Raw genomic sequence first — 14,623 nt, forward strand, 5'->3', positions numbered from 1 at the left:
CCCCCTCCAGCGATTCGATCATATCGGACTGGGAAATGGAAACTCTTCTAGAGCACAGTATCATCATCATCATACAATGGCTGGAAACTATACGTCGGTACTAGCAGACATTGAGATGTTAGTAAGTGCCGCCGCTACGTCTGCCATGTCAGGCCTTAGTTGACCAGGAACAACGATGGAGACCAGGCTTTCAACTCAACTGAAGTCCACGAACAACCGAGAGGTCGAACACAAATAGTTGCAGTTATATCAATGCTAGCTAGGTATTTGGTACCAGCATTTGTCTCCTGCTCAAAGGCATGGCCTGAAATATAGAGCAACAGAAGTCACATTAAGTAATCTTCATCGCAGTAATACCTTCCTAGTGATAAAGAGATTGTTACAATTGGGAAGCAGGAATTTTGTTCTTCAAACAAAAAAGAAAAACGCAGGAAGTGATGCTTACCCATCAGCAAGGTAGGCTCAGCTCTGGCTAAGTCTCCGTCCTAAAAGCGTTTCTTCCTGGACATAACCTCCACTATGACAACACCAAAGCTGAAAACATCTGACTTGATAGTCAACTCACCACTCTCAAGATACTCCGGCGCACAATACTCAGGTGTACCCATCACTCTAGTTGGAACATGAGTATTGTCACCAGGTGGACTAACTTTTCCAAGCCAAAGTTAGACAACTTGGGATGACATTCCTCGGCAAGCAAAATGTTCCCACTTTTCACATCACCGTGTATGTCTGGTGGGTTGCAGTTAACATACAAGAGCTTCAGGCCTTCAGCCGCTCCAGCAAGTTTGTTTATTCTTGTATTCCAATCGAGCGCCTTCTTATGTGGGGAAAGATCTAGATGAAATACAAAACAGAATTCTGCTTAAACAAACTTTTGCTTATTAAGCAACAAATTAAGGAAGCAGAGAACAGAATTATTAGTATATTGTGTAGTTTAGTACCATACCGAAAATATGTTTTTCCAATGAGCCCAAAGGCATATATTGATAAATCAAAATTCTATGATCATCCTCGGCGCAAAAGCCACCAAGCTTTAGAATGGTTTGGGTGATAAATCCTGCTCAACGCCATAGCTCCTGTGCAGAAATCTTTCTCCGTGCAATCCATTGGGGTTGAGAACCTTGATAGCTACCTGTGACAGCACCATACAAGCGAATCATATACTACACCATCTCCTCAGAAAAAACAACCTCAGTAACCCATAGCATGAATCGTCGACCACATTAAAAAATATGAAATGAAATGCTATGCTGTTCTTGACATACAAAAATTACAAGTGTGTGTAGAATCTTGAAGTAAAATACCAGTCATTTCTTTTGCAGTAAAAAAAAGTCTTAAAGTAAAAAGTCTTATATTGTGTTAAGATTAGTTGTATCTGGATACTAGAGATGTAGGGGCAGTTGGCCACCTGCACAATATGCTTGCTATCTCTGTAGCAATACAAAATTAAACCGAACAACTTTTAATTAAACTGACTTACATTGCACGTTTTGTGTGCACATCAGAGGGCTTGCAGTTAGTTTATAGGATGGAAGATGGTAAAAATATTTGTATATTAACAAATATGATCATATGTAAACTTGATATGTTTTTTTTGTTCCAATATGCTGCTGCACTTCGAAGATAATACTGAGAGGAAAAGGAAAGGTAGCAACAGCACGCAATGAAACATGCAAACATATTCAATAATCTCACACAAACCAAACATATGCTTGTTATGATACACCCGAAGTTCAATCAGCCCTAAAATGTCTTATATCACTTGTTGAACTCAGTTTAACTTGTGATCATACTATCATTCATGTGAACTGTCTATTGTAGAAGGAAAATATCTTCCAGCTTAACATGGCTCAATAATTGAACTATCTATTGAAGTATAGAGCACATGAACTTACATTATTGCCATCTAGCAGCACACCTTTGTACACCTTAGCGGACCTGCCTTCTCCGAGGAAGTGATCTCTCCGGAAGCCTAATGTTGCCGCATTTATCTCCTGAAATGTGAATGACAGGTGATGGGTATCCAGAGCAGGGCTTGAGATATCTGCAGAAATAAAAAACCAGCGTAGTTGTCACTTGTCAGGGATGGAAGAGCCTAAACGCATCCATTGTCCAAATAACTCCAAGTATGCAACAACAATAAGGACCAGCGTAGTTTACCTTGAAAACTTTCTGTTCCCAGCATCTTCTTCTCGAAGAGGACCAAATTGGTGCAGTCTAGAGTTCGCTTTGTCCCACCGAGAATCTCCGCAGCACCGTAGATAATATGCTTCAAGATATTGCCCCGTTCCATGAGGGGGGACTTGCCGATCTCCAGAACAAGCAATCGCCTGGCTTCGTTCGGGGAGGTGGAGGCGGCTTGCCTGAGAGGCCCGGATGAGATGCAGGCGCCCTGCCCCACAGGAGGCGCAGGGGAGGGGTCTTGCTGAGGACTGGAGCTCCTCACCGGAAGAGCAGGCGCAGGGGAGGGGTCTTGTTGAGGCAGACTGGAGCTCCTCACCGGAAGAGCAGGCGCAGGGGAGGGGTCTTGTTGAGGCAGACTGGAGCCCCTCACCGGAAGAGCAGGCGCAGGTGCCGAGGCGGCCCGAACAGGAGCCGGGGAGAAGGAGGCGGCCCCGGCCACCATCTTCCTCCTCTTGCTTGAACTGGCGACGCCTTGCTCCCCGATCTTCCTCTTGTTGATGGGATTGGCGACGCCGGGCGTGTCCCTCCCTCCGTGCGGACTCACGTAGATCTTGCACAAGGACAATCCGTTGCCGCCTTGGCGCGCCTCTTCCTCGCCGACGAGGATGAGCTCTTGCATCATGAACCCCGTACCGATCTTCTCCCCGTGCGACCCCAGCTCGGTGTATAAGAAGGTGCGGCGAGTACCTTGAATCGCCTCGGAGACGAGCGGCACCGGGGCTCGATCCGACCTCCAGAACCCCCCGAGGACGCTCCTCCTCTCTCTGTAGTCGCCCGCCGTCTTCGCGCGGACCACGCTCAGGAAGTAGAGGGCCGACGAGCCGTCGGAGGCGGTGGCAGGCGCGTGCGACTCCAGGAGTTTTCGTGGGTTGTAGTTGTATATGTCCACATCGAGGAGGATGTACGGCGGGAGCATCCACGCGGGGACGCCCCTTGCCCAGAGGCGGAGCACCCCGAGCAGCTCCTGGAGGCGGCAGGAGGGGGCCTGCCGCGGCGGGCGCCTGCCTCCCTCGGTTGATTTCCATGCCAGATTGCTGTTGGTTGCGGTTGGGATTTGGGTTTGGTTGCGGTTGGTTTTGGCGGCTGGGCGGTATTTGAGGGTGGGGCGAGGAGGACGAGGGAGGCGGCTGCGGGAAATTCGATCTCTGTCGGTCTCTGTCTCAAGTTAACTGAAGAAGAAAGTTCAGACGAGGGACAGAGGAATTGGGTGTCCCAACTTAACTGAACTGAAGTAAAAAAAAACCTGGTTCAGAGTTCAGAACTCAGAAGCTAAGGCAGAAGTCTGGTTCAGAGCTCAAAGGAGTTGGATGAATATATCTGTACAGAGAAGAGAAGATGCTATGGCGCCAACGCGCTCGAGTCACTACTATCAGAGAGGGGGAACAAATCACCATATGTATTTTCAACGAAAAGCCGCATGTCGACAGAGGGAAAATAAGATCAGGGAAACTAAAAGATGCAGAGGGGAACTTGGTTCAGGAAAAGAAGCAGATTGAGGAAATGGCAACAGATTTATTTATTTTTCAAGAAATTATGTGAAACTGATGATACTGCTGAACCTGATGTTGCGGCTGCCGTTGCGGGACGGGGGAAGCAAACAGCTCTGTCTCAAGCTGACTGAAGAAGACATTTCAGATGAGGGACAGAGGAATTTGGTGTCTCAACTTAACTGAAGAAGAAATTTCAGAAGAGGGACAGAGGAATTGGGTGTCTCAACTTAACTGAAAAAGAGATTTCAGATCAGGGACAGAGGAATTGTCTCATCTCAACTTAACTGAACTGAAGAATCAGGGTAAATGTTAACAACCCAGCTATGATTCAAAGGTTGCAAGCCATTGATGGAGGAATTGGAAGCTAACCTAATGGAATTCATGGAGGGGATAGGGGAGGAAGACGGGCAGTACAGGAATAGGAAAGCGGAGAAGACGACACCACGCCAAGCTGAGGCCGAAGCCCTTCCGTTCGTCCCCGTCTTCAGATGCCTTTCTGTTCTATTTGTACTCATCTCATGTAGTAGTTTGCTGGCAGGCCCGGGCCCAAGAGGCGCCCCTCTGTACGGCCCAACTACAGAGAGTGAGGCCGCTGACATTCCCTCTTCCTTAAATTTCGGCTTGCCCTCAAGCCGACTCAATGTGGAAACCACCGGGATCCCATGGTACTTGATGCTTCATGACTTCGCCAAGGTGGCGGTGGGTGCCGTAGTTGAGGCGGAACTTGGCGAGGTTGAGGTAGCAAACGACGCCGACTTGCTCAAGGATGTAGTCGTCGCTGATGTTCACTTGGTCACAGAAAGCATCGAGGTAATAGTGTTGGTTGACAGAGACGTTGTCAGAGCATGGTTATGGCAGCGGCCGTGGTAGTAGGTTGGAGCTACAACATTCCTCCTTCCTATTACTTCAGCTTGAGTGAAAAGTCCGAAGAAATAGAGAAGGGCCCAGATGCCTGGATCCCCTGACAACTTGCCTTGACAAAACTCCACACTGCAGGAGCTCCATATGGCAACATAATCAAGGAACTGAAATGCCCGTGGAACAACGAGGAACACCCAGAAGCACATGACGGTCCATACGCCATCGGTAACAACAACATATGCAACAGGAATCCATACACTGTCACCGGGATCCAAAGTCAGCATCTCAGCAGGAGAGCACTCGGCCATGGATTGCAGATATGTATTGTCAGGAACAGAGCACGCGTAGCATTAGTCAGCTTGGATACTGATAATGATATTGAAACCAGATATCTTCCATGAGCTCACTTCTGTGGAACAAAATTCAGTGGTCCGTAGCATAACCGAACATGCAGTAATAGGTCTATCGTCAGTTATCCTCCAAATCATCAGCCACATGTAATGTTGACCAGGAACAACGATGGAGACCAGGCTTTCAACTCAACTGAAGTCCACGAACAACTGAGAGGTCGAACACAAATAGTTGCAGTTATATCAATGCTAGCTAGGTATTTGGTACCAGCATTTGTTTGCTGTCCAGGATCCCACGGCAATGCCAAGAAAGCAGCAAACAAAGGTGTGGATCACCTCGTACTCAGAGATGAGGCTACACACTGAAGCAATGGTGATGAAGTAGCTTTGGTAATCAGGCATGTTGGCAATGCGCTCCAGAGAAAGATGTATGTGCATGTCATGAAGAATAAAATATGTTGGTGTTGCTTCGAACAATCCTTGCGTCTTGGCAACATCTGGGCATGCTAAGTCAAGCAACCATGCAATTTCCACTTGGTGTTTTTCAGCATATTGGATCATCCTGAAGAAAAAACATGAAGAATAAGCTCATAAATTCCCAGCAAATGCGAAATAAATTCTGGGAAGCACAAGAAGATATACTTGAAATTGGGGTACTGGCTTAATAAAATTGGAGTACTGGCTTGTTGAAATCTAGCCCGACTAATCCTAAGTGGAAATTCATCTGCTGCTGCGTGGTGGGTGGCGCTCCCGGCTAAGTGGAAATCCCCCCGGCTTCTCGCTGGAGGTGAATCGATCCTGCAAATAATTGGTACTCGAGGATCAACGGGGGGAGACAGGGAAGCAAATCTTCAGTGCCGAGGGGGAAGAGCAGCAAACCGGGTGACCATCTTGGTGGCTGGAGGCGCAGCTCCCGGTGGCGCGCCACCACGCCGGCATTCAAGATGAGGGGGGAGCGACGGCGCGGTGGTCGTCGTGGGGCGAGTCGGCGTGGACGGCGCGGTGGCCAGGGAGAGCGCGGAGAGGCAAGGCGGGGGCGGGGGCTGGAGCTGGGCGCGCAGAGAGACGGCGGCCAGCCAGCAAGGTGGAGGTCAGCCGCGGCGCCGTGTGGGGTGGGGAAAGGGGACAAAGGTGAGGGAGCCCGATCCTCTAACATGCTACAATGTTCTTCTTGTGTAAAAAAGTGAAGGGAAGTCAGGGAGCTTATGAATTGAAATTGAGTTATTTCGAAAAAGGTGAAATTAATTTTTTAAAAATGAATTAAAATGAGTCTTCTCAAATTGAAATTGGTATTTTAGAAATTAAAATTGGTCTTTTCAAAGTTGAAATGAGCATTGTTCATGGGCTACGAGTGGAGGAAAGTCAGGTTACTGTAGCTTACCCGGCTTTCCTTCGAATGATAGAGAATCGAGGGGACTCATCGGCGCTCGCTGATCTCGACAGGGGAGCGCTAGATCGAAGGGCAAGGGATGGATCGGCCCTCCTCCCGCATTGGCACGAAGAAGGCTGGCTCGTCCAGCTTGGTGATAGTGAAGATGGCGGAGGCGATGGGGAAGTTGGACGTTGCAGAGGAGGAGGCAACTCCCTTATTGATGGATGATGTACGGATCGGGGCAAAATATAATTGGCTGGTGGAAGGGAAGATTTTGTACCGTAATTTGTCCCGTATACAGACGATCTTCGTGCCCTCCGCCCGTCTTGGGGAAACCCTAGAGGTCTTGTTTTTCGTCCGCTAGGAGAGAACATGCCTGTCGCTGAATTCGAAACCCTGTGTGACATGGACACGGTTTGGGAAGGATCGTCATGGCACGTGAGCAAGCACGCGGTGATCCTGGATAAATTTGAAGAATGCATGCGCCCATCATAACTCAAATTTGATAAACTTCAGATTTGGGCAAGAGTGATTATTCTTCCTTATAATCTGAGGAACGGCACTTGGGGTCTTTCGATCGCCTAGCAAATTGATAAGGAAGCAAAAGTTGTGCCAATTCATCTGGTGGGTGCTTAGAGTCACAATTGATGTGTAAAAACCCTTGAGGATATGTATTTTTTTTTATTTGACACTGAGAAACGACAAGGATTGGTATGATATACAATATGAGTAACTTCCCCACTTCTGTTTTCCATGTGGTCGTTTGGGACATTCAGATTTAGTATGTCCAACATCGGGTGCTAGAGATGATGATGGAAATCTTCTGTTCAAAAAATGGTTTAAGAGCGCGGATGAACGGAGGAAAGCGTGATTTGGGGAGAAATCTTCGGGCAACCAGCAGAGTTCATGGCATAGTAGGCGAGAGGTGTCAATTCAGAGGTGACGTCCGCTCCGTAGAAGAATCAATGAACAAGCGCAAGGGAGGACCTCGGCAGCTAAAATTCTTCAACATTTTTAAAATATGTGGTCAACATTTTTTCTGTACACGTTTAACATTCTTCAAATGTTTGATCGACATTTTTCAAATACTTACTCATCATTTTTTAAATACTTGATTAACATTTTTATATACATGATCCAATTATTTCATCATTTTTTAATACTTGGTCAATATTTTTTTCTATAAACATTTAACATTTTTCAAATACTTGCTCAACATGATAAAAAAATTCATCATGTTTTTATACATGGTGAAATTTCTTTCTATACACACTTATCATTTTTCAAATACTTGTTCAATATTTTCTCAAATGGTTGATTAAAAAATTTATATGCATGATAAAAATTCATCTTTTTTTAATACATGGTCAATATTTTTTCTATACACATTAAACATTTTCCAAATGCATGATTCACATTTTTTGAAATGTTTTATGTAAAGTATTTTGTAATATAAAATATCTAGAAATATAAAGAAAGTAAAACAAAACAAAAAACCTAAAAAAACAACGAGAATATGGCATGTGGCCTGGTACAGACCCCAAGGCGAGTGTGTTAAGCTAAATGTTGATGCCTCCTTTGTATCTGCTTTGGGATCAGCATGGGCAGGGGCAGTCACCAGAGATAGCACCGGTTCAGTTCTTTTCTCTGTAGGCCGCCACTTTCATATGTGTATTGATGTAGAGGAAGCTGAAGCAAACGCTCTGCTGCTGGGCCTCAAGTGTTTGCGAGACATAAACAAGGTTCAGGTACAGGTGGAATCAGATTGTGCTGCCGTCGTTGCGGCTGTGAATGCAAAAGAAAGAAACAACACTAAGTGGTGGGCTACTTATGAAGAAGCAAAGACTCTAATGCGGGAGTTTAGTTTGTGCATGGTGAGTAAAATTGAAAAAAGAGTGCAACGTGCCAGCACATGAGATAGCAGGTAATGCTAGAGCTCATGGAGATTTTTATATACTGCAGAATGTGCCACCGAATGTCTTTCATATAATTGAGAATGACTGTAAACTTGCTATGAATAAATGAAAGAGCTCTCTTTTCCCCTTCAAAAAAGAATATGGCATGTGGCCAGTGGTAAGCTCTGGAGTAATTTAGGTGTGCTTAGCTTAGAGTAATTTCAGGATGGGTGACCGACTGTGAAGTTGGTCCCAGATGCGGGCGTGTGAGGACAAAGTGCGCAGGAAAGCTAGTGTTGATTTGTGCGGCCGGTCTAGATCGCATCGGTAGTAACGACCAGTAACTGGCGGGTGTGTCCGGGGTGTTACACGCACGTCATCATATTACCAAGGCACATACGGATTGCGTCGAGGAGTCACTCGGCCATAATACTGATCATCACATCCTGGTGGAGTCAAGTCCCCACAACATGGCGGTGCATCGCGCCAGAGTGGGCGGGCTTCGCCTCGATGAGGTGGAGATGCTACACAAGTGAGGACAAAGTACGCAGGAAAGACTAGTATTGATCTGTGGGGCCAGTCTAGATCTCGCCGGCAGTAACAACCAGTAACCGGCGGGTGTGTCCGGGTGTTACAGACACGTCATCATATTACCGAGGCGAATATGGATTGCGTCAAGAAGAATTCACTCTCCATAATGCTGATCATCACGTCGTGGTGGAGTCAGGTCCCCACAACAAGGCGGTGCATCAAGACTAAGTGGGCGAGCTTCGCCTCGATGAGGTGGAGATGCTACACAAGTGAGGAAAAAGTACGCAGGAAAGACTAGTATTGATCTGTGGGGCCAGCCTAGATCTTGCTGGCAGTAACAACCAGTAACCGGCGGGTGTGTCCGGGGTGTTACAGACGCGTCATCATATTACCGAGGCGAATATGGATTGCGTCAAGGAGGAGTCACTCGTCCATAATACTAATCATCACGTCGTGGTGGAGTCAGGTCCCCACAACATGGCAGTGCATCAAGACTGAGTAGGCGAGCTTCGCCTCGATGAGGTGGAGATGCTACACAAGTGAGGGCAAAGTACGCAGGAAAGACTAGTATTGATTTGTGGGGCCAGTCTAGATCTCGCCGGCAGTAACAACCAGTAACCGGCCGGTGTGTCCGGGGTGTTACAGACGCGTCATCATATTATCGAGGCGAATATGGATTGCGTCAAGGAGGATTCACTCGTCCATAATACTGATCATCACGTCGTGGTGGAGTCAGGTCCCCACAACATGGCGGTGCATCAATACTGAGTGGGCGAGCTTCGCCACGATGAGGTGGAGATGCTACACAATTGAGGAAAAAGTACGCCGGAAAGACTAGTATTGATTTGTGGGGCCAACCTAGATCTTGCCGGCAGTAACAACCAGTAACCGGCGGGTGTGTCCGGGGTGTTACAGACGCGTTATCATATTACCGAGGAGGATATGGATTGCGTCAAGGAGGAGTCACTCGTCCATAATATTGATCATCACGTCGTGGTGGAGTCGGGTCCCCACAACATGGCGCTGCATCAAGGCTGAGTGGGCGAGCTTCGCCTCGATGAGGTGGAGATGCTACACAAGTGAGGAAAAAGTGCACAGGAAAGACTAGTATTGATCTGTGGGGCCAGCCTAGATCTCGCTGGCAGTAACAACCAGTAACCGGCGGGTGTGTCCGGGGTGTTACAGACGCGTCATCATATTACCGAGGTGAATATGGATTGCATCAAGGAGGAGTCACTCGTCCATAATACTGATCATCACGTCGTGGTGGAGTCAGGTGTCAGGTCCCCACAACATGGCGGTGCATCAAGACTGAGTGGGCGAGCTTCTCCTCGATGAAGTGGAGATGCTACTGAGCTCCGAGCTCCATGCGGGTTGTGGGACGACTAGATGGTTTCAACCCGAGCTGACTTGGAGAGAATCTGATTGTCAGACTATGTGACAGCTGAACTATGCACCATAGCTGCCTTCAACAAGGCTTGAATATGTGGAGGACAAGGCCTTATCAAATACTTCCTCCGTTCCGAATTACTTGTCGCAGGTATGGATGTATCTAGATGTATTTTAGTTTGAAATACATTCATTTCTGCGACGAGTAATTTGGAACGGAGGGAGTACTCCGTATCAAGCAAAGACCCGGGGATGACATGAGGAACTATACAAGTTCAGACCCCTCAAGCTGCAGGTAAAAACCCTAGCCCTGTTCCCCGGGGAGAGTGTTCTTGCGTACGAGTGTATGAGTACAAATGTTGCGAACCCATACTAGGTGCTGAAGGGGAGCTTCTATAGAGTTCGCTATCCCCCACACATATTATGTTACACGTGAATTGAGATTAGCACTTATACATGGCGACTACTGATAGTAACGGGAGTCTTGATGTTGAGAAATAACGCCAGGTATTATGATAGCAGTAAAGCCAGGTATTATGCTTCTATCGTCCGAGTGAATCTCCATTCGGCTGACTGGCCCGAGAAGCTTTTTATTAATTCGTCGCAGTGTTTACAGGGATGGATGGAAGTTCTCCAGGGTGTCCTAACCAAACATGACGAAAACCTTCGCCATGTTTAGTTGGTATACCAGTACCTAAAGAATGTGGGCTTAGGCCCCTAAGGGCTTCTGATGGGTTTGAATCACTATGGGCCTACCAGGTGGGAGATGACCACGTCAAAGTTGGGTGCAATAAGCCGCGGCATCGAACTTGGCACGGCTGGTGCGTGTATGGGCGCGCACCGGACGCGTCGGGCGCTCCGGGTCCGCGGGGTGTGCGTGCGTAGGTGTGCGTGTGTGAGTGCGTGAGCCGGCGCGTGTGTGCGCGGGGCCACGGCGTGCTGTTAGCGAGCAACCAGGAGGGGTAGACCGCGTCGGGCACGCGGGGAGGCCGTGGCGATCGCGTACGGGCATGGTGCGTGGACGCGGCCAGAGTGCGGAGGACGTTGGGAAGTGGGTGAGCGAGTGGGTGCGAGGCGAGACCTAGCATGTCAGTGCTCGCGGGTATATAACCCTGGTTCCCCCTGTAGCTCGTTGACACGGTCGAGTTCATGCTCGAGGAAAGAAAGAAGTGTTCGTGCGCTGGAAAAACTTGTGAGTCCACCACTCTTCTGATCTTCTTCTTCATCCTTCTTTCGGTCGAGCCACGGCAACAGAGAGTGAGCTAGGTGCGAGGGAGAGGAGAGCTAGGGCTAGGGAGTGGCGGTTCAAACAATTGGCATCAGAGCCACGTGAAGGTCAGGGCGCGCCGGCGATGTCGATCATGCCCTACGGCAGCGGAGCGGGCAAATCGCTGCCGCAGCTAGTGCCGCAGCTCATCGGCAACAACTACACGGCATGGGCCATCAAGGTCGAGGCAGACCTCGACGCGGCCGGGCTGTGGGAGGCGGTGGTCGTGCCGGAGGACGCGGCGGTGGTCGTGCCGGAGGACGTGGCGGTGGCCGTCATGGCGAAGAAGGACAAGCCCGCGCGCGCCTCCCTCCTCAGTGCCCTCGCAGAGAACTTGCTGCTGCAGGTGGCGTCGAAGAAAACCACGGCGGAGGTGTGGGCGAGCCTCAAGGCCAGGTATGTCGGAGCTGATCACGTGCGGGCGGCTCGGCTGGGCACGCTGCGCGAGGAGTTTGACCTCCTGCGCATGGCGGACGCCGAGACCCTGGATGACTTGGCCGGCAGGCTCGGTGGCATGGCGGCGCGCTACGCGGTGTTGGGCTCAACCCTGGAGGACGTTGCTCTTGTCAAGAAACAGCTCGACTCGGTGCCGGACCGCCTGTATGCGGCGGTGGCTGGGATCGAGTAGTTCTGCGAAGTCTACACGATGGCGTTCGAGGATGCGTTGGGGCAGCTGAAGGCCTTCGACGAGAGGCTGCGTTGGCGCGGGCAGGACGGAGGCAGCCATGGCGGCGATCAGTTGATGTTCACTGGGGCGCAGTGGCGGGCGCGGGAGCGGCAGCGAGGCGGATCTCGGGACGATGACGACGGGGCGCGCAGCGAGGCGTCGGGCTTCAGCGGCAACAGACGAGGCCGGTGCTACAAGTGTAGTGAGCGGGGTGACTTCAAACATGACTGCCCGCAGTGGAAGAAGGCACCGGCGGGCGAGCGAGCACTGCTGGTGGACGGCGACGTCGAGGACGCCGGGTTGCTCTGAGCCGTGGCTTAGGGCGCAAGTGTTGGGTGCAATAAGCCGCGGCGTCGAACCTGGCACGGCAGGTGCGTGTATGGGCGCGCACCGGACGCGCCGGGTCTACGGGGTGTGCGTGCGTAGGTGTGAGTGTGTGAGTGCGTGAGCCGGCGCGTGTGTGCGCGGGGCCATGGCGTGCTGTTAGCGAGCAACCAGGAGGGGTAGACCGCGTCGGGCGCACGGGGAGGCCGTGGCGATCGCGTACGAGCGCGGTGCGTGGACACGGCCAGAGCGCGGCCGTGGGGAAGTGGGTGGGTGAGTGGGTGCGAGGAGAGACCTGGCATGTCAGTGCTCGCGGGTATATAACCCTGGTTCCCCCCCTGTAGCTCGTTGACACGGTCGAGTTTTTGCTCGAGGAAAGAAAGAAGCGTTCGTGCGCTGGAAAAACTTGTGTGTCCACCACTCTTCTGATCTTCTTCTTCCTCCTTTCGGTCGAGCCACGGCAACAGAGAGTGAGCTAGGTGCGAGGAAGAGGAGAGCTAGGGCTAGGGAGTGGCGGTTCCAACAGTCAAATGGCTCCCATTTTTGCTCTTGATTGGTGATGAGGAGAAACTAACGAAAGGCAGGATTTTCTCGGTCTTCTATATTTTTCAAGTTTTATTTATCCAGGCGATTTTTGCAGATCAGGTGCCACGTACCAGAGAGAGGGGATTGTAGAAGAAGAGGAAGAACATCTTCATGTCATCAGGTCAACACCCTTTCATTTATTTTTCCAATTCATTTTTGCTCCCTGCTTTTACTTGTTATTACGGGCCAACTATGAAATTCAAATTGCCCCGTCGGCCGCTGCGAACGTCCACTCCCCCACACCCCATTCGCAGGCTAACAGGCCCGGTTTTGTTTTAGAGGGCAAATATTCTGCAGACCCGGTTAAGGCACTCTCTGATGGATTGCACGAACTGAATAGCACAATTGTCTCAAAAAAAACGAACTGAATAGCACAAGAAAGTTGGGACAGGTTTCTTCCAAAAAAAAAGTTGGGGAAAGAAGCTGATATGGAAACAGAGCTCTTCTTCTCCAATCCATCAAATCAGCCACAAAAAACAGAGAGCCAAGGGGAGGGGAGGGATGGCAGATCTGGGACAAGATCCAAAGCAAAAGAGATCAACTACTGGGAAGAAAGAAAAACATGTGGAAATAGAACTTATGAAACTGATGCTTTGTTCATCCAAACACACACATGGAGAAAAAGGGTGGGGAGAAAAGATAGGGGCGCTGAGCATATTTCTCTGGACAAACACTGCATTGTTGAGACTGGTTCTTCTTCTAGCTAGAAAGATGATAAAAAGCTAAGGTGATGTGACCACAGATAGATGTTTTGTTATACAGCAAGGGGAAGAGGATGCTCTGTTTCCTTGTGAAGAGTTTTGCAAAAGCACTGCAAAGGAAATGATGTTCCAGTGTCTTATTATAGGCCTAGTGTAAAAAGGACAAAGTACCGGAATGATCATTCACGATTTAGTAAAATATTACGTCCACCATGCCCATAGCACTCGGTCGCATAAGAGTCAGAAACAGTTGGATAATAAGCACCTGAAAAATGGCAGATAATACTCAATAACTATGTCTCCAAGCACATATCACAATTTGCTCCTACTCTATCTATGTATCTATATAGTTTTTACAGGCAACACTGCCCCCCTCCAGCGATTCGATCATATCGGACTGGGAAATGGACACTCTTCTAGAGCATAGTATCATCATCATCATACAATGGCTGGAAACTATACGTCGGTACCAGCAGACATTGAGATGTTAGTAAGTGCCGCCGCTACGTCTGCCATGTCAGGCCTTAGGCTGGCTGCTGGATTTAGACACATCCGCGCAACCGAAAGAACCTGAAGCAGTGCTTTCTTGTTGTACTTGTTGCCAAGCGCTGGGTCGGCGTACTTTGTAAAATCATTTCTCCTGCTCAAAGGCATGGCCTGAAATATAGAGCAACAGAAGTCACATTAAGTAATCTTCATTGCAGTAATACCTTCCTGGTGATAAAGAGATTTGTAACATTGGGCAGAAGCAAGGAATTGTTCTTCAAAACAAAAAGAAAACGCAGGAAGTGATGCTTACCCATTCAGCAAGGGTAGGCTCAGCTCTGCTAAGTCTCCGTCCTAAAGCGTTTCTTCCTGTGATAACCTCCACTATGACAACACCAAAGCTGAAAACATCTGACTTGATAGTCAACTCACCACTCTCAAGATACTCCGGCGCACAATACTCAGGTGTACCCATCACTCTAGTTGGAACATGAGTATTGTCACCAGGTGGACCTAAC

At 49.2% G+C, this 14,623-nt stretch overlaps 2 pseudogenes; one reads left to right on the forward strand and one right to left on the reverse strand.

The window, feature by feature from the left end:
• Positions 1 to 485: 485 nt before the first annotated feature.
• LOC125528531 lies at positions 486 to 3,118 on the reverse strand (annotated as a pseudogene).
• An 8,690-nt stretch (positions 3,119 to 11,808) lies between these two features.
• On the forward strand, positions 11,809 to 12,318 carry LOC125528532 (annotated as a pseudogene).
• Positions 12,319 to 14,623: the final 2,305 nt, after the last annotated feature.

This window comes from Triticum urartu, unplaced genomic scaffold (genome assembly GCF_003073215.2).
Source record: "Triticum urartu cultivar G1812 unplaced genomic scaffold, Tu2.1 TuUngrouped_contig_494, whole genome shotgun sequence".
In the NCBI taxonomy this organism is placed as follows: Eukaryota; Viridiplantae; Streptophyta; class Magnoliopsida; order Poales; family Poaceae; genus Triticum; species Triticum urartu.